This window comes from Arvicola amphibius, chromosome 3, assembly GCF_903992535.2.
Source record: "Arvicola amphibius chromosome 3, mArvAmp1.2, whole genome shotgun sequence".
Lineage (NCBI taxonomy): Eukaryota > Metazoa > Chordata > Mammalia > Rodentia > Cricetidae > Arvicola > Arvicola amphibius.
The window spans coordinates 71,420,889-71,445,841 of record NC_052049.1 but is presented as its reverse complement, the minus strand read 5'-3'; the positions used below and the strand labels follow the sequence as shown (position 1 = coordinate 71,445,841).

At 39.1% G+C, this 24,953-nt stretch overlaps 1 pseudogene; it reads right to left on the bottom strand.

The window, feature by feature from the left end:
* Window positions 1-846: 846 nt before the first annotated feature.
* Window positions 847-10,537, bottom strand: LOC121677123 (annotated as a pseudogene).
* Window positions 10,538-24,953: the final 14,416 nt, after the last annotated feature.

Genomic DNA, 24,953 nt, shown 5'->3' with positions numbered 1-24,953 from the left:
ATTTTCTCAACTCTCACTGCATTTAATTTCTTTAACTTTGATTGAAAGGGGGACACCACAGGGAGACATTTACGGAGTGCCTGACACTGTGTGCTGATTGACAGAGGCTTCTGAAAAATCATGGTTTTTGATTGCCCTCTTTAGGTACAGAGGCCAACCTTCCCTTTTTTTCCAAGAAAGGGCTGAGAAGCAAATATGAAGTGATAAGCTGTTCAGATGTGCCAATTAAAAACCCAAACCTGGGCTAGGGATGTAGTTCAGTGAGGAAGTACTTAACAGACATGCCCAGGGCCTAGGTTCATTCACTCTCTAGCACAAGAAGGAAAATGTAAAATTAGAACATTGTTCATTTGGTGAAAGCCCTTGGATAATCAGCACAGCAGCTTTGAATGTCCAGAGAGAAAGGCACACCTACCCATCACTTCCTTGTTGGCATAACCCTAGGCAAAGGTGCCACAGTAACAAGGCAAGGTAGTTGTTAGCAAAGGAGAACTGCCACCATGGGACACAAGATGTCAAATAGCCACACCTTCATAGAGTGTAACCTAATGCATACAATACATCTACAGCAGATGTCCTAGCCATTTGTGCATGGCAAGGTAACCCTGACTCATCATTGTCTGTCAGAAATAACTAAGATTCTGGAGGACAAAACTAAGAATGAATAATTCGCTGTGAAGAACAGCCATTTTTAATAATTAAAACCAGGATAAGTTTGAAAACATCCTAAGGAATAATTACACTTCCAGAATTCAGCTTCACAAATTTCTGTACAGAGCCTAATAAAAGGTAAAAAGGTAATAAAAGGTAAAAAAATAAAAGGTAAAAGATCCTTGAATAAAGTGGTCACTGGCTAACATAAGCAGAGTTATGTGCAAACAAAGAAAGACTCAGTGCCAGCAGCAGCATCTTTAATGCCGTTGCATCAACTGAAGATATAAGAGGCATGGAGAGCAACTGCACTGTAGCACAGCAGTGCTGCTGGGCTGTGCTTCTGGAGGAGAACAGCAGTGCAGTAGCGCTCAGCTTTGCTGCTCCTGGTGACCGTTCCCAGGGAAACTGGTCAGGGAGCCCACCCTGTATAAGGATCACCAGGGAAATTTAGTCTAAGCCTGTAGGAACACAGGTCTCTTATTTTAATTGTACATAGATTTTTTTTCTTACAATACATTGAGTACAATTTCCCAACTCTTCCCAGTTCTTCCTCACCTCCCCACCTATGCCAGCCCACACCCTTGCTTGCATTCTCTAATCAGAAAATAAAAAGAAAACTTTTTATAAAAGAAATTATTATCATAAAATAAGATAAAAAAAAAACTTTCCGAGTAAGGTAAACAAATGAAAAGAAGAAGAAAAAAAGAACCAAAGAACAAGCACAAGAAACACATACAGACACAAGGCACACATATTAGCACACATAGAAATCTCATAAAGATACAAAATCAGGAACCATAATATAGAAACAAATGTCCTGTAGGGAAAAAGAAAGAAAGGAAATAAGGAAAAAAGGAAGGAGGGAAGGAGGATGGGAAGGAGGGAGGGAGGGAGAGAGGGAGGGAGGGAGGGAGGGAGGGAAAGAAAGAAAGAAAGAAAGAAAGAAAGAAAGAAAGAAAGAAAGAAAGAGGGAGAGAGGGAGCGAGCAAAAGGAAGGAGGAGAGAAGGAAGAAAGGAAGGAAAGAAGGAAAGAAGGAAGGAGGGAGGGAGGGAAGGGAGGGAGGAGAGAAGGAAGGAAGGAAAGAAAGAAGGAAGGAAGAAAAAAGAAAGAAGAAAGAAAAATGTCAGATAAAGCATTATGAGACAAAAATACCTCTAAAAATACCATTGTGGCTGCTCTGTGTTGGCCATCTACTGTGGGGCATGGGGCCTGTACTTGGTTTGTATACCCAGTAAGATTCTGTTGGAGTAAACTAATTTTTCTCTTAAGAGCAGTCAAAAATTGGAGATGGCCTTCAGGTTAGGGATGGACTTTGTTTTGTTCCACGTTTCTCTAAGTGGAGAGCCAGGCTAATGAAGTCCAAGATGCTTGCCTGGTGCTTACTGAGAACAGGAGCATTTCTGGACAGGAAGAGCAGGTCTTCTCTGGCACAGAATGAGCTAGAACTCAAGTCTTAAGGGAGAAGGTTTTTGATCCTGCAACTTTTAATTTTTCCTCCATCTATGAGTTAATAGAAAAAACTGATATTGTGTTAGCCTCTCTAGTAAGATCACAGGTTGACTTGGTACATACCTTGATTTCTGTTAGTCTAAAAGACAGGATGCACAGGTGTCCAAAAAGGTGGAAGGGAGGAGAATTAGAGCAAATGGAGACTCAGTTTTATACCTAGTACACATCCAAGAGAGGAAGGAAACAAAAACAAAGAATGAACAAGTAAGAAAAGGTAAGAGAGAGAAGAAAGGGAAGAGGAAAAAGATGAATCTCATTTTTGTGTCTCTAAACCAACCAGATACTCCAAAGCTAATTTTGTTTTGAGCAGTTCAAAACTCTCTGGGCCTCTAGAAAATTCCTTGTATGGAAGCTTGTAAGCAGTCTGACTGAGCTGATGTATGCCTTGAATTTTCTTTTAAACAGACTTAATTCGCTTATTTTTCTTGTATAAAAACCCTTATGTGGTGGCCACAGCTGGAGCTGGGTCCTGTGAACAGAAACTCTGGTGTAGATTTTCACAAGATGCTCAGTGAATTCCTTATAAGGAGACTGGTGAACACAAGCTCTTTCCAGAGTTTGGAGGTCAGGTAGCTGTAGGTCTTAGAGATGGCATCAAAGATGGTCTTGACAAAGCTGCCAGGGAGGCAGTGCAGCCCCTGGCTGATGTGTAGCAGACATCAATACTGGGCATCATCAATAGTTTCTTGGGCCAAGGAGCAGAGACTATGCCAGTGCCTCTGGGGGCAGGAATGAGATGCACCAACATAATCACAGTGCCCTGTCTCTTTGAACAGAACAGTGTGGGGCTTCTCAGTCTTGTTCCTCCAGTAGCCACTTTGCACAGGGACAATGGAAAGCTTGGCCAAGATAATTGATGTCATTGGCTGCCTCCTTGGAGTACTTAACACTGAGACCACCATGACCATTATAGTCCCCAATAGCAGCAAGAACCTTGAACCTTGTCTGCTGGCCACCTGAGTCTGCTAATGCACTGGCATGATCTTCAGAACCTCATCCTTTAGGGATGCTCAGGTGGGGTGGGGGCAATTAATCTTTAATCTTGGATTCCTTAATGGCCAGGGAGAAAAGGTAGATCTCATCTAGGGACTTGCTCTTCATGTTCTTAACTCGGCAGCCCAGTTTGGTAACAGGGATCCACTTCTTGTCTTTGGCTTTACCTCTTGCCAACAACTGCAGCCCTTAAAACTACTGCTGAATCCTCCATGGAAACGGCAGCAGGCTCCTAATCCTGGGGCCCTGGGTACTCCAGGCCCTTCTGCTGCACTGGCATCATCAGTGGTTTGTCGAAGAAGAAGTTATGCCTTGAATTTTGTTGTTGTTGTTGTTATTTGTTTTGTTTTGTTTTTTGAGTAGCTTTGTAGATTGTCCAGGAAGTAACTCTTGTAGACCACACTGGCCTTGAACTCATAGAGATCCACCTGCTTCAGCCTCCCGAGAGCTGGGATTAAAGGCGTGTGCCACCACCCACCTCCAGATTTATTCCTTAAATTTTTAACCTTCTGCTTTTGGAAAAAATTAGAGCAGTTAGATCACTAAAGTGAACCTTTGCTGGTCCACAGAAATACAAAGGCAAGTCCAAACACAGCAATCAGAATCGCAAGTACACACAGTTTATCCGTTTCAGTAAGTTTCCTCACTATAAACCAGCCAAGCTCTTGGTGAAGGCTTCGTTAGGTCAGTTGAAAAAGAAAGGAGGGTGGCAGTAAAGCAGAAATATTTAGTGAGTTATGGAGGGGGAGGGGAAGGGGAGGGAGAAAGGGGAGGAGGAGAAGAGAGTGGCACAAGCTACCTCTCCGGAAGGGCAGACAGAGAGAGCTGGAGAGAAGGTGGGAGATCTGCTTGCCTGGGTGGAAAAGGGGAAGGGGGAGGTTGGGAATGGGGAGAGCTTGTCTCTTAAAGAGACAGGGTACCCAGGTGACAGACCAGGCTAGTAGATTACAACAGTCACCCTCATTCAGAGAATTAGAATCTTTGTGGATAAGGACTGGCCCAAGTTATCTCAGAATAAATTAGCTAACCAGTTTCCAACTGTTCAGTCCACCTTAGAAACACAAGAGTCAGAAGAAATATAGACATAAAATGTTCTCTTTTATTTTGTGCAAGTACAAGATAATCTGAATTGTCATGAAAACTTTGCTATGGTGTTGGGGAATATTATTGTCAGGTGTGCAACTGAAAGACCCCCAGTGTGGGGAGACTCTCACTCAAGTCTCGGGATAACACGACCCCCCCCCCCCCAGTAACTCATGAGAGACCATCCTTCCTGCAATCACACGAGGTTTAATGATGAGATGAGACGGGAACCAGTGCACTGGGGCTGAGACTCATAACCCACGCAGGGGAAGAGTTCGACCCCGAGTGATGGGTAGAAGGAGTTTTTAAGGGAAGAAACCACAGCCCAGTGATCTGAAAGGGGCAGGGAGGGTGTAGAAAATTCTGAAAATACCAGTGATGATCACAAGGGGGGGCAAATCCCTGCCTCTCAAGATCACTCTCAGGGTCATAGTCAGCTAGTTCCTGAAACACAGTATTCCAAAATCCCAATGATAATCACAAGGGGGAAATTCCCTATTTCTCAAGATTATTCTCAAGATGACAATCTAACTTTATCTTCAGCTAGTTCCTGAAACACAGTCACTGAACTGGCTAATCCTAGATTTCTGATTCTTCTCTTCCTGCTTAGATTTTTGGCTATTTTCTTCCTGCTTGGGGGGGGGGGAGGGGTTGGAAACCTGGACTTATCCAGGGCTTTCTTTGGGGAGACCTGGATTTATCCAGGTCTTTCATAACTTTTGTTTACACTGCATTTGTTTAACTCTGTGTTACTGTGCCTGTCTAAAACACCTTATGGTCCTAATAAAGACATGAATGGCCAATAGGGAGGCAGGAGCAAGGATGGCCAGGGCTGGTAGACAGAGAATATAAACAGGAGTTAAAATCAATATAAATATAAAATATATAAATATAAAATATATAAATATAAAATATATAAATATAAAATCAATATAAAACAGGAGTACAAGCAACAAGAGAACCAAGAGAGGACACAGCAAGCCACAGAGAAAGAAGTAAAGAAAGGTATACAGAAATAGTGAAAGATAAAAACAGAGGCAAAAGAAAGTAGTGATAAGTTAATATAAGAAGAAAAACTGACCGGAAATAAGCCAAGCAAGGTTACACATTCATAACTAAGAATAAGCCTCTGTGTGTGATTTATTTAGAAATTGGGTGGTGCCCATCCCCAAAAGCCAAAAGAGCAAGAGCTCACACAACATTATGGCTTAAAACTTGTATTTCTAGCTTGCTGAAGTTGGGCCAGAGTGTGAGATCACTCTATTGTTTTCAACTGTCTTATGGCAACCTTTGTAGCTAATGAGTTTATGTCTCTCCTAGGTAAACAGTAGAACTAAGTTACCATTCTTAGAGGAACCAAGAAAATGGCTCCCCACCAAGATTTCTGTCTTCTGGTCTGGGAAGACACCTCCCTGGAGGGGGTGTCTGCTGCTGAGGCTAATGCCTGCAGCTCACGTTCTTGGATTCACGGGTGAAGGGAAAGAATTGACTCCTGTAAGTTGTCCTTTCACATACACTGTGGCATGTCCCCATACACACCAGCTAAATAAGTAGAGTTTTTAAGGTTTTCTGTTTTCTGTGGGTTAGATGAGGAGCCTTGTGTTGGACTTAATTTTGAAGGCATCCCTGGTGTAACAGAAGGCAGTGAATGTACTATTTCCTGCCTATGCCTTCTAGAGATTACGGTAAAGGAAGCAATGATCAAAACAACTATCATTTATTGAGTTTTTACATGCCAAGGACCAGAGTAAGTCCAAATTTATGCATATTATGTTATTTAATCCTCACAGAAAGTTTGGGTGGGTTTTAGTGTTATTAAAAATAATATTTTTTACTATTTGTAAAATTTTGAACTTTCAAGCCAATTAACTTTATCCCAAGTCAAACCTGAAGTAAAGGTAAAATTTAAAGCAAGGCTAGCTTACTTGCCAGTCACCATCACCTTGCCCACTATATTACAGGAGTGCAGACTATATGATTTACTGTCTTCATGCTGTACAAGATGATCTCTGATTTTCAGCCTGCTTCCAAAATTGGGCAGAGTACAAGTGGAAAGTCTGAGAGAGGCACTGGTTGGACAACAATTGGCCTCCAGTTTGAATCAATGTTAAAAATCTACCATTAGCATAAATCATAAACCATAAAAAGTTGAAGGAATCTTAGAAGGTCGTGTGACTGCTACATTAGTATTCACTGAAAATCTAGTATGAGCTAGACAATGTGCTAGAGAATGGAGAAGTAAAAGAATAAACTCCCTCTGGAAGAACTCGCATTGTAAAAAGAAATCCTTACATAAACAAAGGTAGCAGTGAAGGATGTACAAACTAGTGGGGATGATGGCTGTGTAACAGTCACAAAGACTTTCCAGGAAAAAAAAAAGTTTATTCTGTATCTTCAAGGATAAGAAAGTATATAACAAATAAAGTTACATGAAAATGAAGCCAAAAAGGAGGGAATATTTGAAGGAAAGACCTGAGCTATAAAATCATATGTACAGCACAAGGACTGATGAGTAGTTTAACATAAAATTGAGGCTACTTCCCCCCCCCCCCAATCTGTACACCTGGGGATTAAGTAAGACCTGGGAAGAAAGGTAGGATACACACAGGTGTGCTTTGCCATGAAGAGAAAAAATACCTCTCAAACTTGACTTATTATTATTATTTTTTTAAACTAGGCTTCAGAGCAATAGCATTCAGGGTTACAGAAAAAAGAATCTCTTGATGAACTGAAAATTGCCTTGTCATTGTTTTCTCCATAATCCCTTTAAATTGCAAATCAAGATTCCCACAGGACTGAGTGAGGGGAGCGTTGTCCTTCTGTGTTTAAGATAAAAAAAAGTAGAGGCAGGATGGAAATGAACTGATAAGTCTCCTGTGTGTCTTTGTGTCTAGGTAAGCAGGAAAGACAGAAAAGATATTCTAATTATGATTAAAATAAACGCCAGTCCCACTAAACATCGGTCTCTTAGTGATAGCAGTCTGCATAATGGAAATAATAAGGCAGCTAGTTTGCTGCATTGCTGGTGGATATTAGATGTACTTCCTCGGTGAGTCAGACTTAGAATGCCAATGAGATCAATTTATGTGCTTACAATTAATAAACTTATTAAGAAATACAGAGAGCTCAAGAGGATATTGAGGTTAAGAAGAATGAGGATCCTAGCAAAGAGGGAATTAAATAAAGATCTGCTTAGAGAACATCTATCAGTAGGATAGGGTCTATTTAATGAAGTCAGGTTAATGTGCACCAAGGACACTGGCTTAAAAATAAAGGTTGAAAATGAGACACAATTTTAGGGGTTTTGTGCCATGATAGCCTGAAGAAGCAAGGCCAGGAGTAGGGTGCAGAAAGAAAAAGAAAGGACTCTTGGTGTACATTGGACCTGGGTCTGTCCCTCTGCCCTCTTCTGGAGATGAGCTGATAAACAAGAATGCTGTCTTTCTTCATTTGTAAGACTAGATAATTGAACTCTGTACTCTTTATGGGTCTCTGCATCTCTAAAAATTGCTCTATAAACACCATACTCTTTGGGTGAAAGCCTTACCCTAGCCCCAGACATTCATATACCCAAAGAGTCTGGGATGTTTGGGTGGAAGTTCTATCCCAAGCCTTCTCTGCAAGAAGTTCCCTCAGTCCAGACTCCACCTCTGAAAAAGTCTGCCAAATTATGACCACTCCCAAGAGATGCTCAATACCACTCCCACAGGGTATCTAAATTGTATCCCAGAGAACAAGCACATAGTTTTCTGGTCTTGCTTCCCCAGCTCCTTTCTGGCATTCTGGAAAGCCATCCGGGAGCATTGGTATTCGTTAAACCTGGGCTTTTTCTAATTTGGTTTGATTTGGTCTGATTTGGATTATTACTTTGGCAGAGAGGTTTATCAGGGTACAAAAACTGCTCATCTGGAGGTTCCACGAAGGGGGCTGTTTTTCCTACTGGCCCAGGGCTACAAGGTGGGAAACCACCCTTCTCCCTTGCACCTGCTCTCTACCAGGCTAAGATCAGCTTTGTCTTCATAAGTTCCAAGTTCCAAGTCATTGCCTTACAGGCCCATGGCTGCCTGACAAGGCAGGTCCTTGTCCTGTGGGATAAGGGACTGTCTTGTCCCTGTGGAATTTATTTTTCAGGAGATGTTCTATTCTAGTATTCTAGGTATTTCTCACACCCCCTTTTTTGTTGTTTTTTTTTGGGGAGGGGGGGTTGATGCAAAGTCTACCACTATGGATGCATTGCTCTAGGCTATGGGTCCTGGCATAGGCTTGCAAAATAGGTACCTACAATTTAAGGCCTGGTCCCCAAACACCCTTGAACTTTTTAAATTGGGGCTATCTCACCCATCCCTTAACACCTAAAAATTTTTGCATGTTGTGGGAACTAGTAAACAAACCCCCCATATGTCCATGTTTTCTGGATGCTGTGCTTCTGCTCCCCCTCCCCACCCTCTTTCCTAATTCTCTCAGTTTGCTTTTTGTCTGAATTCCTGGCTTGTGATCTGATCATGCTGGGATTTTCCCTACATCGGATGCATCCTTCCCCACCCAGTGCTCCTTCCTTGAGCTGCATAAGTGTTCCGTCCTTATGTTTCTGTTCTCCCTTACAATATCTGCTAATCTGGTTCTTAATGGGACCTCCTGTGTGCTTACCTGCCTCCTGCAGCCTACTCCAGGATTTTAAGGTGGTCAACTGACAAAGTTTCCTAAAAAAGTTTTGTTTGTCTGTCTGTTAATATATGTGTGTAAGTAAAGTGGCCACAGTATGTTCTCTCTCTCTCTCTCTGTCTCTCTCTCTCTCTCTCTCTGTGTGTGTGTGTGTGTGTGTGTGTGTGTGTGTGTGTGTGTGTGTGTGCTTGTTTTAAAATCTGTAAAACTTGTAACTCCAGATTACAACAGCTCTGGAAAAATACAAACATTGTGGATAATTGCCATATTTGGTTGAGGTCAAAGTAAAAACCTTAGCCGTGTGTGCTGGCCTACCAAGGAGACATTCTGCCTCTAATACACTTCGGCTTACTAAAATATTCCTTCTAAATTTGCCTTTACTGACATTGGTAAGCTGTAACTGGGTAAACTATTTGTCCAAATTAAATTTATACCTATTTTGGATATACCTGACAGGTAATAGTACCCTGATCTGAAAGTATGGCATTTAACAAAAAAGCTTCTTATGACAGAGACATGCCTGCTCCTGCAGCGTCCTCTAATTCCTCCAAGAAGATGAATGGTTGCAGAAGACCTTCTGTCTGAGGCTTGCCTTTGGATATGGCAATGCCACCCACACAGAGAAAGCTGCCTTCTACCTCATCAACTTCATGGACACTATGCCAGGGAATCGATTGTCTCATCCTGTCAAGACAGGTAGACTGAACCCTACCCAAGCAGGAAAATTTGCCAGGCCTCCTGGGCTCGGCAGCTAAAGGCAAGTATTGCTTCTAAGACTGGTATTTGCCAAAGACCATGGAGAGACTTGGGAATGCCTGTGTAGCTAAAAAAAGTGGTCTCACTTCTGCTCATCTACTTATCCCTCTTAGATCTGTCTTATGGCATTTGATGACTTAAGGTGAAGGTAATTCATTAGTTCATTTGTTAAGTTCCTTGATAAAAATGCAGACAGGTGTGCCTCTTTCACATGCTTCATAGTCCAAAATTAACAAGGTTCAGATGTATCTTCAGAGGTTCAGTTTCCAATTTCCCTTATTTGTCTTCTAACATGTTAATGACTTTTAACCTAAAGCCACAGCCTCTTTCTATGACACCAAGATGGAAATCTGTTTCAGCTGTCTTATAGATACCTGCGGGTTCCTGGAAAAAGTTTTGCTACTGTATCAAGAAGTTTGGTCTGGTGAAAACTAACAGTTTCCAGAACCTATTTTGATTCCACCCATTTTCAAGCATATTTTACAGGTCATTCCTCCTGCCTGGGCCAATAACACCAATACCTATACCAGCACACTAGCTCCTGGGACTTCATCACTGGTACTACCTCTCCAGACTCAAATGGGCACATACCCAGCAACTAAAATTTAGTTTTAAAGGGCATATCTGCTCTTATCTCATTCATTCATCCTTGCCTCTATGGTACAACCAGGGCCCTTCTCTAACCCATTCTTTCTGGCAGTTAATGACCCTTTCCATGGCTAGCCCCATTCATATAACAATCCATATTTTCTCCTAGTAACCTACCTTCTCATGTCCCTCAAGGAACAGATGCCTAAGATCTCCAGGATGGTAATTGAGAGTATGCCTCTGCAGCCACACCTCCCGCTGAACATGAACCCACCAACTCCCACCTCTCATCACTGCTATAATTCTGGTCAATGACACTGTGGTGCTCACTTTCAAAGGGAAGGTGATAGAACTCCACTGTCAAGGAGAATGGAACTGTGAATGTGTGGCCCTCTTTAGTATACCACAGTTAAAGGTTGTGCAACGCTGCCATTCTCCTCTTGTCAGTGTTCTCACATCTCTCTGATCTCAGGTTCTCCCCTGGTTTTGTTATCCATCCTGGCTAATCTGGCCATCAACTGAGTTGATTTGTACTGACCAGTCTAGGGGAAATAATGACCTCATATTATAATCATAAAAATCAAATTAAATGTAAACAGAAAAGCATTGATGAAATATTTCTAAGCCAGATCCCTAGAGCATTGTCAGTATTATCATTAGTCCTTCTCTGTGAAGTGCAGAAGTTTCACTTGACTAGGGTTCCCATGTAAGCTGTGTGTCTCTACTTAAATTCTACTTAAATTTAGCCAAGTAGCAAACACATTAGGAGTATATCTCAAATACTATATGGGATGTAATCATACTTAAACAATTATTTGTGTGGTCTTACAGTCCTGATATTTTGCTAGCATAAAATTACATTCATATGTTCCTATGTGTTACAGTCCTACAATTGAGACAGAGATCAAACAATAACTTTCCCTTTCCTTTCCTGTGACACAAGGTTCAGAAACACTTCAATCTGAATGAGGCTATAAGGAAAACAATTCTACCTGAGATTAATAAAATCTTGCAACTTCCATTTTGGTAAACTTTCTATATTATATATGAATGCTTACACACTCTTTGCACATGACATTGCTCTGTAGCACAGGCTAACCTGAAACTCTTTACACCAATTTTCATGCCTCCCAAGTGATAGAATTAGAAATTTGGGTGACCATACTAAGCCATGAGTGAATTTTACTAAAACAAATATTTCTGCTTGGCAACTACTTTTGTCATTAGTTTTCTAAATTGAAGAAAATATTTGCATGTGTGTGTGTGTGTGTGTGTGTGTGTGTGTGTGTGTGTATGCTGCAAACTTGAAGGGGCAGTCAAAATATTTATCAAGTGTGTGCTATGTGCTAAGTCAACATTGATTAACATATGGTTTTGCCTCAGAAGAGTTCTGAGTCTAAGATGAATACAAGATGTGAAGAGACTGTCACAAGGCAACGTGATAGGTCTTAAAATCCATGAGCAGAGTTCAGTTGCTATGATGACTAATGGAGCTCTTTTCCGGTGTTCGAGTAGGTGGCATTTGATCTGATCTGAAAGGACAGGTACAAAAGTACCAGCTAGAGAAAGGAGACAACGTTTCAGTGGAACAATGACAAATCATCTTGTGAAATAGTCAGGAAGGCCTCTGCTACGTTTGTGAGGGAGAGAAGATTCTCAAAGCTCGCAAGGAGGCAAGAGCCCTATGTCCTCAAACTCACTCTTACTGCAGGAAAATGGAGCTTTACTGTCATGTAAGTTAAAGATTGGGAAAGCAGAAGGCAGAGCAGCAGGAGCCACTAATCACAGGGTCCCGCGGACAATCCAGACAAGACAAAGGCAACCTGAAACATATCCAACGCCCACAGGGATGAGAAGTAAATAGACACTGTGACTCTAGAGATTTTTCTCCTCTCACTGTGACAAGAGCCTCTTAACTATACATGGCTGGCTTTGAGGACAAGAAAAAAAATCTGACTACTTTTCAGCTTAGAGATGATGAACAGAAATGTTTCTACAGTAGATATAGTTTCCTGACACAGTGAAGGACAGAGGCCAAAGTAGCTAGAAAAAAACCTTTATACCTACAGAAGCTCTGTGGGCTTACCTACTGATTGAAGACTTAAGAGTTCTGATTGTGACAGTCTAATGGTTCAACCTAGGTGAGAAGCAATAAGCAATGAGCAATGCTGACAAAAGTAATCACCTATCTGATTCTGACATGCCCTCAGTTGTAGATCTTTCTTTCATATCTGATTTATACATTGAACCATTACAATTTGAAGGATACAATGAGATACTATTATAAGAATTCTTAAAATATCTGACCATGACAAAGGGTGAGGTGCATACATTGCAGTTGGAACACTGCAGGTGGGGTCTGCTTTGGAATGAAACTAGGAAGATCCTTCTGAAACTAAACTTACATACACTTATTTCACTTAGAAAAATAAAAAATTATGTATATTCACACACTAACATGAATGGAATGTTGAAAAATGTTTTTTTCATAAATATAACATCTGGAAATAACCCAACATCCATAAACAGGTGAATGATGACATGTCATGTCCAAACAGTGATAAAAAGGAAGGATCTAGGAATGCATAGAACATGATAGATAAATCTCAAAAGCATTATTTTATTCGGAGAAAGAAATCAGAGTTTCAAGAATATATGCTGAAGAATTCAATTTAATTCTGGAAAAGAAAAAAAGATGTATGGGAACAGAAGTTACATCAGTGATTGCCGTGGGCAGAGGTGGTAAAGGGTATTGATGGCTAAGGATATGGAAATATGCTGTCTTGTTTAAAGTCATTGAAATCTACACCTGAAAAGGTAGATAAATTATATCTCAATAAGCAACAATAACTTGTATATCTAAAACAGAAAAATAAGCCGAGGGAGGCATTGTCTTCAGTTTTCATGTTAGCTTGATCATTTGCAGTTGCTGTAGTGGGGTTTTTTGATCCATAACCAGGTGTTTATTGTAATCCATATTCAGTGGCAGATTTAAATGTCAATTATCTCTCTTTAAAGTTGGTTTTGGGGGTGGGTATAGGTGCAGAGCTGAGGTTCCACCCCAGAATTTCACATTAGGCAAATATTCTACCACTGCCACATACCAATGCTCAGACAGTTGTGAGAGACTAACCACAGTGACATCTATGATATGCAATGAACAAACACATTTGTCCTTCAGCAACTAGGGAGACAGGGACACATACCATTCATATCATCTCAGTGTTTACATGAGGAACCTAAGTTGAAACTTTCTTAGATGCAAATCAAACTAGAAAATAAATAAATAGATGAATAAAAAAGGACTACTTCTGCTTATTAACAGGATGAGGGTAAGGAAGCTCTCTTGCCCCCATCTTCCCATTTTATGGAGTACCCCTAAATACTACAAAGGGAAAGTAAGCAAACTTTCTTTTTCTGTCTACGTCATCCTTTGTTTTGTATTAGAACACTGACAAGAGGGAATTCTGAAGCCACAAAAAGCAAGACCAGTTTCCCAGATGGCAGACTTTTCTTCTTTAGCACAACTTTCCTTGTCTTTTATGTTTGATAGCCCTGGTGTGTAAAATTCCTGAGCAAGACAAAGCCATGCTTGTCTTCTGATCTTTTGCCTGAGTCAATACAATGCTTGTCACAGGGGCAGAAAAAAGGCTTGAGAAGTGTAACAAAAGAGTAATCCTTGGGCTGCATTCCTGAGTGGCATCTAAGTACTTCAGTAGACCTCTGCTATTAAGCTTATAACCGAGTACTAAAAGGGTGAGACTAGGAAGAAAACTGAGTTAGAATCCATATGGCATGACAAATGTAAGGCGCATGCTATTAGGGCAATTTTTCAATGAAAATGCATGATATGTGCATATGAACTGTTCGGAACAAGTGCTAGTTCACACCACAGCCTTCCATCAGGCAGAGTGCTTTAGAAAATGTATGTACCCCTCTGAGCAGTCCCCAGTGGTGGTGGTGGGGTGGTAGGGAAGATCTTATCCAACAGGTATGTAGAGGCAGGACAGGCTTGGAGTACAGTGATAAGCATGAAGACATTGTGGCAATTTTTAGGCTGGAGTTTGCTCCCCAGACCATTTCAGTTAAATGCCAGGGACTATGGTTATGCTCTGTAGTCTTGTCATTAGAATGCCATGCTGGACTTGTTGTTTGGCTTTGGTCTCAAATGATGAATCCATTAACATAAAATTTTTTTCTGGAAGTAAGAATTTCCCTGCTCTGCTTTTATAATTTAAAAACACACACTGATCTAACCAATTTAGGGTCCTAAGAGCTTAGCATTTTCTACAAATCTTTTCCTGACTCACATCTTGACCCCTTACTCCAGTATTTATTTAATTCCAGTTACAAAGTGTTCCTAAATTCTTTTCAGACCAGTACCTCTACAGTTTCAACTGGTAACGGGGGCTTCTTTAGGCCTCTGTGTTACCAAGTGCATTTGAAAGCTGCCATCAGATATCGAAAAAATATCATTGATATTCTCCAGTACTGAGTAATATTTAAACTTCAGTGTTTTCCAGACACAGTCCTAAGCATTTTATTTGTAATATCTTAGCTGGACATCCCAACAATGCCCAGAAGTAGATACAATTACTTTAAGGAGGAGAAATGAAGCCACACCCTCCCCCCACAGCAACAGTCTTATTGTTGCCATCTAGTTCATTAGTTACACTTAAGCTACTTTAAAGAATAACTTCCAAGGAACAACTTGAAGCAAAGAAATTTATTATGTTGTCCTGCAAGGGAAGTATGGTTACTCATTTGCAGACAGATTTTGATGTCACAACAGAAAGGCTAGAGCTCCAAACCAAACAGCAGAAAGATAGCATTTTGAATGCTAGTCCCTTTGCAAATAGTGACTTCCAACTTCTGTGTCACCACCACAGAGAAGCCTAGTCTCCAAACAGATGGAGGTGAGTTGTGTAAAAATCCCTGTTTACTGAGGTTATCAGCAAATGGGCTGCATATACATGCTTAACATTTAACAAAATTTTTGTCTAGCCTCTGACAGATACCAAATGGCATCAGACTGTGTGTAACAGTGTTGGGGTGGGGTTTGGGGAATTTGGATGAATTCAGATAACTATGAAACATGCACTTTTCTTTTTCTCAGTCCTTTGAGAGCACAGGCATACTTGCCATAGAAAAGCCCAGGGATGGACTCTGTAGTCTGCTCCCAAACATTTTGTTTGGAAAGTACACACTTCCAAGACACCCACATAAGAAAAGTTTTCTTGACTCGATCAAGATTTTGAAAACTTGGAAGACAGGTGTGATTTTAACCACTCACACAAAAGAGAAAATATAATAAAACAAAAAATACTTATTTGAGATTACTTAATTTTAGTCTATTTGTGGCTCTTCTGTCACTACAAAAAGCACATTTCTAAACCGTCTTACTCTGGGTTCCTTCCTGTTTAACTGACAGCAAAACTTGAGGAAAATATAAGAAAGTAGCTATTGTCAACCCCACCCACAAATGATGCTTCTCATAAATATCTAAGTTGGGGTATGTGACAGAGTCATCAGACCAGCCTTCTCCTTCACCACTGCCCAGATGTTACAACAATAGCACAGCCTCAACCACACCATATCTGGTTGAACATGAGAAAAGCCTTACCTAGAATACAAATAAGAAATTAGCTACAAGGTAGCTTCCTACCAAATTTTATGTCTTAATTAGAGTGCTATTGGTATGATAAAACACCATGACTAAAAGCAACTAGGAGAGGAAAGTGTTTATTTCATTTTACAGACTATAATCCATCATCCAGGGAAGTCATAGCAGGAACTCAAGGCAAGAACATGGAAGAGAAGCCACAGAGGAGTGCTGCTCACTGGCCTGCTTCTTATGGCTTGTTCAGCCTGCTCTCTTGAAGCACTTAGGACTACCAGCTCATGGGTGGGTAGCACCATAGAGAAATGGGCCCTCCCACAATAACCATCAACCAAGTAAATGACCTACATATTTGACTATAGACCAGTTCTGCAGAGGCATTCTCTCAATCAAGACTCTTTCTTCCCAGATAATCCTAGGAGGTATTAAGTTGACATATAACCACTATCCAATCATGCCCTTGTATAAAGCAGTTATTCCTAAACTTCTGTTTCAAAAACTAATGTTTCTGGAAAGAGAAATCATCCAGTTATATTGATTCACTTCTCAAGTAAATTCTATTTATTGCTAACTATCATGTAGGAGGAGGGCCCACTTGCTTGTTCCCAGCCACCTGGCTAGCTTAGACCTGAAATAATCACACAGAAACTTTATTAATTAATCACTGCTTGGCCCATTATTTCTAGCTTCTTATTAGCTACTCTTACAACTTAATTTAACCCATTTTTATTAATCTGTATATCACAACAAGGTCACAGCCTACCAGCAAAGATTCTGCACATCTATCTCTGGCAGCAGATGCATAGCCTCTTTCTAACCCTACCTTCCTTTTCCCATGCTATAGGCCAAGCCAGTTCTTTATTCATTAACCAATAAAAGCAACACATAGACAGAAGGACCTCCCACACCATTTCCCCTTTTCTGTTTAAACAAAAAGGAAGGTATTAACTTTAACATAGTAAAATTACATATAACAAAAGAGGTATCAAATAAGAATAACAGTTACATTATTTATATCTACTTTATCTTTTATCCATACTAAGGAAAACTATATAAATTCTTAAACTCCTCCAAAGACTCCAGAAGGGTATGCTATTACCTAAACAAAAAGGAAGTTCCTTGTAAGCAACTTCTAAAACTCGAGAATTGACAGAGACATCTTGCTACCTGGACAGTCACCCAAAGTTTTTTCTGTACTATTGGGGCATCCATCTTCAGCCTACAGGCTTATAATATCCAGCAAACTTTTCCATGAAGCAAGAAATTTCAAAGACAGTTCTGTCTATATTGGCAGTTTGTCAGTCACTTACTTCTGTGTCCTATAGAATGTCTAGCAGACTCTTTCATGAAGCAGGAACCCTGAAGGATCATCTTAACTTTAGGGAAGTTCAGTAGTCATTTTTCTGTGGATCCTGCATGTCCAGTTAAGCAGGCCAGGCAAGAGCAGTTTCTTGATCAAACCGCTAGCAAACTCCATGAGGAGCCTCTTCAATGCCTATCTTCCGTGTGAAGTAATTGGTTCTGCCAGGAGCAGATGTGTCTCACTGTCAGGAAAAGTCCTAAGTTCTTAAACATTTAAATACCATATTCTGAAGGTCTCTGAAAGATTTGAAGAATACCTAGCTAATTGAAATATATCTCTATATATCTAGAAAACCTAACTAACATGACTACAAGCTTGACTATTATAGATGATTATCTATTAACCTATATTTCTTAATTATACATTACATTTTAAATTAGCTGCACAATGCTCAGAAAAGTCTGGCTCAGCAATCATGCATTTATTAGAAGTATGGCTATCATGTATATACCTGCACAAATAAAGACAGACAATTGTCCAGCATATGTCTCTAAGAAAATAAAACAGTATTTTGCTTATCATAATATAAAGCATATTACAGGTATACCAAACAATCCTACAGGTCAAGCAGTTATAGAAAGATCAAATCAAACTATAAAAGATATGCTAAACAAACAGAGGGGGATGGAAAATACAAATAGATCACATAATGCTTTATTAACCTTGATTTTCTTAACACTAATGAGAAAGGAACAATGGCAACTGAGACACACTGGATAAAAGAAAAAACTTCTGAATTAAATCAGCCAGTGTTGACCTCACAATGGAAACCAGGATATGTACTACATTGGGGAAGGGTTTTCACTCTTGCTTTCACAGAAGAAGAAAAACTAAGGATACCATCAAAATTAATAAAGATTTGGTTGGAAAAAAAAAACCTCGTGAGAAAGAGAAATGACAACTCATCCACAGAGGTGACAACCATACAGGTGGTAAGGAACCTCATAAGGGTTGGGGCAATGTTCTGTTTTTATCTTTGCAGGAAAATACTCATTTTCAAAAAGTCAAGATATAGTAAGGAGGCTGCTTGTTGTTTCCCAGCCACTTAGCTCCAAAATAATCACACTGAAACTGTATGATTTAAAACACTGCTTGACCCTTGCTAGCTTCTTATTGGCTAACTCTTACATCTTAATTTAACCCATCTCCATTAACCTGTGCATCACCATGGGGTTGTAGCCTACCAGCTAAGTTTCAGGACATCTGACTTTGGTGGCAGCTCCATGGCTTATTTCTGATTCTGATCTTGTTCCCCCACCCCCCCAGAATTCAACTTAGTTTTATCTGCCTAGCTAAGTTCTGCCCTGCTATAGGTCCAAACCAGTTTCTTTATTCATTAACCAATAAAAGCAGCACATAAAAAGAAGTACCTGCCACACCATCAAGAGACCCTAGACATTTAGATGCCTTAAGAAGAAAAGACAACTATCTAGAAAGGATCACTGAGCAAAGAGGAATATGACTTATGAGTAGGTCATCTGCAGGGTAGAATTTCATTACCTAAACATAAACATACATACATATCTATATATCTATATCTACTTATATATAGATATATAATCACGACTCACCTAAAAATTAATGCTGACTTTGGAGTTAGAAAATGGCTATCCTTCTCTAAATCCAAGCATGTTATTTAAGAAAAAATTCAGAGTTTCTGTTTCATGTCAGAAGGCATCTAGTATGGGGCAGAAAGAAGAAAGAATTTAGGAAAAGTTTTACTTTTCTCCATAACTATTTTTGTCTCTATCATACCTCCCATTGAATTTATGTCTATAAGAATAATGTTTAAGTTTTCCACAATGAACAATATATTTTCCTGTAGTAATCTTTGAAGTTTCTAGGAAGAAATGGGGCCCCACAGCAATGATTCTACCTGGTTGATATGAAGTCATGATGCTGATATCACTACTTTAAGATTGGTTTTTACTACCAGCTGCTCAAAATGATTCCAACTTGGTTAGCTGAAATAATGCACCTTCTTACAATGTTCTGGCCAGAGCTTCAAATAAGAACTTCAGATTAACCATATTAACTACTCAGAGACTACCAGACAATAATCTTGAAACTTAACCATCATTTTACTTTTACAGAATTACATAGAAAGAACATTGCCCCCATGACAGCTGGACATAATTCTAGAAGATGGCATCTCCTTAAGATAGGATAATTATTGAAACATTTAGCATATGTTTCTTGCTTGATATTATTTATGCTGGTTGTAATTCTAATTTTATACTTGATATTTGTTCTTATTGTATATAGTTTTTTTAAATTAGGCTAAGAACTCTATTATTTAGACAAAAGGGGGAGGTGCTGTGGGAACTTCTTCTGTCAATAGCCTTTAAGATACCAGACGATTTGAGTGTGGTCTCTTATACTATAAATACAGCCATAAAACTTGAACATGTGCACACAATCTTTCAGCTGCTAGATTTGGTGTCTGATCCCTATTCATGCAGAGGGCTGTGATCTGTGTCTTGACCCTTAAATAAAGAACCCTTTATTATATTCAATTCTGAGCTAGTGTGGGATCACTTTATAACATACATCTTTATAGACCACTGCCTTGAGATCTCATCCCTGAAACCCAGTCCACATTGTAAAATGAGGAACAGAATAGATAGGCAGCAAATATTTTCTTCCAAAGCCACACTGCTGCAGTAGTATAAACAGACATTCACAGGGAGTTAAGAGTGCTATGAGCAACCAGGGGTCAAAGGTATAACTATATACCTCTGCTTAGTATCAGCTGGAGTCTTGACTCACCAGACATTCTCTACTTTTAGAGAAATGGTTAGTATAGATTTACTGTTTCATTGTTTAGCAGGAAACAAAAATATAAAATCCTTAACCTCTGTAATCTTAGAATTTATCTTCTAAGATATTCATAGAAGTGGAAAGATGTTTCAATAGAAAATAATTTGCAAAGGATTATGTACAATATTACAGGAGCCATAAAGTAATACCTTACAGATTTAATGCACAAATGCTGATGATTTACATTAAATGTAAAGTGGATTTGACCAGAAAGACCTCCTGAAGGGAGAGAGACTTATAACACATTTTAAAAAGACTTGGAGACATTAATTTTCAGAGAGAAGAATAGAAAACACAGGCATGAGCAAAGCTATTTGCTGTCTTTTGAGGGGAGACAGTGGTGTGAAGAAAAAGTTGTAACTGACCCAAAACTTAGCAGGCCTGTGTGGAAGACACAACCTGGAAAGTGTTTTGCATGTTGACTAGTTTTCTGCTTAGAACAGACTAGCTCCTCATAGGTAGATTCATTGTTTTAATTTATTTTCTACTTCATTTTAAAATAACAATTGTTAATTGTTGAAAAATAAGATTTTCCATAATATCATTATTTAAAGACGATCACTATTAACATTTACAATATTATTAGCTTGGTGTATTGTACGTATGTACATCTGTACTTATGTATGTATATATGTATGTATGTATGTATGTGCATACATCTATTGTACAGAAATTATATATACTACTTCAAATACTTTGTATATAATTTTTCTTTGTTTAGTGTTTTAAAATGAGAATTCTGCTTTATGTGTCATTGCTTGCAAGACTTTTCCTGTTGTTTTGGTTTCAATTAAGATCATTTTGTCTTTTAAGTTTCTATTACATTTTAGCAAGCACTACATAGAGGCTCTTGTTTCAGTGAAAGAGATAATCTTTATGTGAATGAATATTAGGCTTATATTAGTGTATTTTTAATTACTAGACTAAAATATTCAGAGATGACAAGATAAGCTTAAAAAATTGGGACCCTTTGATTATTTGGGACAATGTGACAGCACACACGAGTACTCGTCAACTTGACTGAATCTAGAATCTCTAAAAAGCTTTGAAAAAGCTTCCTATTTTTCTCTCTAAGAAGTAATGTCTTGGAATCTCTTTAAAATGTGTTATAAGTTCCTTTCCCTTCTGGTGGTCTTTCTGATCAACTCCACTTTACTTTTTAATGTAAATCTTCAACTTTTGTGCATTAAACAAAATAGTTAGTACATACTAGTCAACTTGACTAGATCTAGAATTGTCTACCAGTCTAGACTTAGTGGGACATAGGAGAATGGAGCTAATAAGGGAAGCAGACTAAAGTCTCATGCCATAGCCAACTTTATTCACAGCACCAGCCAGTTTATACTCTGAGGGGTAAGAGGAGTCACATGAGTGACATGTCCATTTACCAGGGCAAGCCATCCATAGAGGCATAAAGAACTAACTTTTCATCCCTTGTTCAATTTTCTTGTTGTATGAAAGGGACAACAGTAAAGAAACTGCCAACTGGCTGCTCTATTATTAGCCAGAAAGTTGTTTTATTGTGAATAAGAAAATATCCAGAGGCATCTAGAAAACTCCAAAGCATAGAAAAAGAAAAAGAAACAGAGTGTATAGGCCAGGGCTGTCGGTGAGAGGGAAAAGAAAGTGGGGAGTGGTCGTGTCTTGTAAATTATAAAGAAGATGAGTAAGTTGCGAAGGGGAAGCCAGGAGGTGATCAATGGACTTTGAAATGTATGACAAATATGTATGAGTAGGGACTGAGTTAGCCTAGTGAGTAGCATGGGCTTCAGTATGCAACACAGGTATAGTCAATAGAAAGTCATGTTGCCAGAGGCAAGGAAATGACTCTTTTTTGGAGTACAGAAACCTGTTCACAAATTCCAGAGGAATGCTGGCTTTGGTCTGACCACCAGAAATTCTTTTATAATGTATCTCTGATGTGGGAATTCCCTTTGTTTGCTGTGAATATGTTTTATTACTATTGGCTAATAAAGAAGCTACTTTGGGCCTATGACAGGGCAGAATAAAAACAGGCAGGACATCCAAACAGAGATATAGAGAGAAAGTAAGCAGAGTCAAAGAGACACCGTGTACCTGCCAAAGGAGAAAGATGTTAGCTGCCAGCCAGAACCTTACTGTTAAACCATGAGCCTTGTGATAAAATACAAAATAATAGAAATGGGTTAATTTAAGATCTAAGAGTTAGCTAGAAATATGAATAAGCTATTGGCCAAACATTGCTGCAATTAATATAGTTTCAATGTGATTATTTCAGGTCTGGGTGACCAGAAAACAAATGAGCAGCCACTTACTACATATCTTGCACCAATTCCTAATACCTGGACTGTCTGAAAAATAACACTTGTGGGATTTTAGAATAAATCCCTGATTGCTGTTGGTATTATTACCTTCTTTTGACACGAGAGAGGAAACACTTTTCTTAGCATTTTCAATATCATTAGTAAACCTCATTTGTGGAAAAGAAAATGAATCATACCCAGAGCACACAGTATTCAGCATGTCTATTATTTGAACATTTTGTATTGTACTGCTTTTCTCTCACACCTCAAGGAGGGTCACATGAACATAACAAAGTCAACATGCCCCTTCCAAGGCCAATTTATCCATTCAGATGCAAAAACAGTAGATCATTTTCACCACATTTCTGTGGGGGTCATTCCATTCAAAAGAGAGATTTAAAAGACAATATTGTATTAAATGCAGCTGTTTGGGATTATAATTGTTTTCCTTCTGTAAAAAAAAGTAATATCTGTTAAGTATTTGAATCTCCTATTTAGAATTTCTACCTGGCTTGCTGTGAGATTGTACATAGTAACAAACACAGACCAATATCTTTCCTCTTAGGTGAGTGTTCTACCAATAGAGGAATCCAACATTGGAAAATGTGTCCTATTGACAGTGAGTATTTTCTCTTAGAGCAGACAAACACTACATGCCATTCCCTAATTCAATAATTAGAATTGCATAGAAAATGGGGAGTTTCAATGCACAACAAAAACAACTCTATAAAATTATCTGTGTTGGCAGTGGTATTGAGCTACACACCTTCCTCTACTTACTGCGGAAGATGCAAGGAGTTGTCCAATACTGGTGCTAGACATGGTCAATACAAAGCTGTCCACTCTGGCTGACAACTTGGTTGTTGTTTTTTAATGAACAAATGTACATAAACATATTGTTTAGGTTTAGTCATTTAAAATATTACAAGTTACAAGACCTTCAGAATGTTACTGAACACTTGCAAATAACTATAAAACATGCCTCAAAGGGAAATGTTCACAAACTGACAGTTTCTGTTTCTAAATAGCAACACGTGTTCTCCCTTTGCAGATACAGGAAAAACAAGTCACTTTTCTACATATTATTGTGTAAGCTGGGTCTATACTTATCAAACCAAAACAGTCACTTTAAAACTTTGATCCCCATTTACAGAATTACAAGAGAAAAAATTTTAAGATAAGAATAAATTGAAAGAAATTCTAAGGTAAACCCTAAGATAAGTCACACTGAAGGAGAATCATGCAAAACGTGAAAGCAGTGACAGGTCATGATTCCTTCATAGCATTAAGCAAACATATGTGCAGACCTAAATACAAGAAGGAGTGGAAGGCAAAGAAGGTGGAAACGATAAAACTCAAGGTTGTGTGTAGAGACAGAGCAACATATCGCAACACATTGCTTCAAAGATTTTAGAGAGGCTTACACTGAGCAGTGAGTTCTTTCATAGAATAAAACTTCTAATAAAATTAATTTAACTGTTACTTGAATTTCATGAATTAAATTATACCATATATAATAGTGGGACCTAAACTTAACTCTGAGCCATCAAAACCCAGATGGTTTTCTTGTACACCTTGAAAAGAGGATAGCAAAATTCACAGTACCAGACCCCAGGAATAAAAACCACTGGTACAAATCTAACAGGATGTTTTTGGAATATGGCCAGGGGGCTTTGGGGCAGGGGGCCAGAGTGTTCTACTGTATGTGCTCTTCACTCCCGCCCACTTGTCAGTCTTCCATTTGGGTATTTATTCAACAACTATGGAGAACTATTTCAGCTGGTATTATTCAGTTAAAGGTATCATAAAGTCCAATTCAAAGTGACTTCATTAAAGAAGGGAGCTTTTTTTTTTCATTTAATAGTCCAGGGGTATGCAGGATTTAAATAGTAGCTGATGTCCTTGGAATCCTGCTGTCTCTCACCTTTGTGACTCTACTTCCTCAAGTTGAGTCTCTTCTCTCATAGGACTTTGTGAACTGTTCGCTGATATACAAAATGCTAAAATACAAAGTTCCCTCAGTTAATAATCACCATTCCCTCCTATCTTCACCTGTAATTCCACCTTCAACATCATCATTTTTGGAGAACATTAGCAGGTTAACCAATATTTGAATAAGTACAGTGCAGTATCAAAATCCCACACCCTTAAATAAAACAGACAACTCAGTCTGAATCAGTATACTGGTGGATAGATCTTAGGAGCCTGAATATTGTGATAATGTCTATATGTGTGTCTCTCTGTGTGTGTTTGTTTGATGTATGTATGTAAATGCAGGCACATGTGTGCCACTGTGTACATGTGGAGGTCTAATGACAACTTTCAAGCCTATTCATGAGTAAAGACTTCACTTGTTTCTGCCATGCTTTCTATTCCAGGGTATCTGACCCATGAATTTGAGGGTAATTCCCCTGTCTTCACCTGGCAACTCAGTGTAGAAGTTCTAGGATTATAAATGTGCACCATAGCATCTATCTCTTTTCTGGTGATAGAACACAGACCATCAAACTTGCACAGCAAGCAAACTAACAGCTCTCCAAGCAATACTTCTGTGTAAGACCACTGCCTTCACCTTCAGCAAATAACACAGAAAAATAGTTTATCTGAATTTGAGATGTTTAA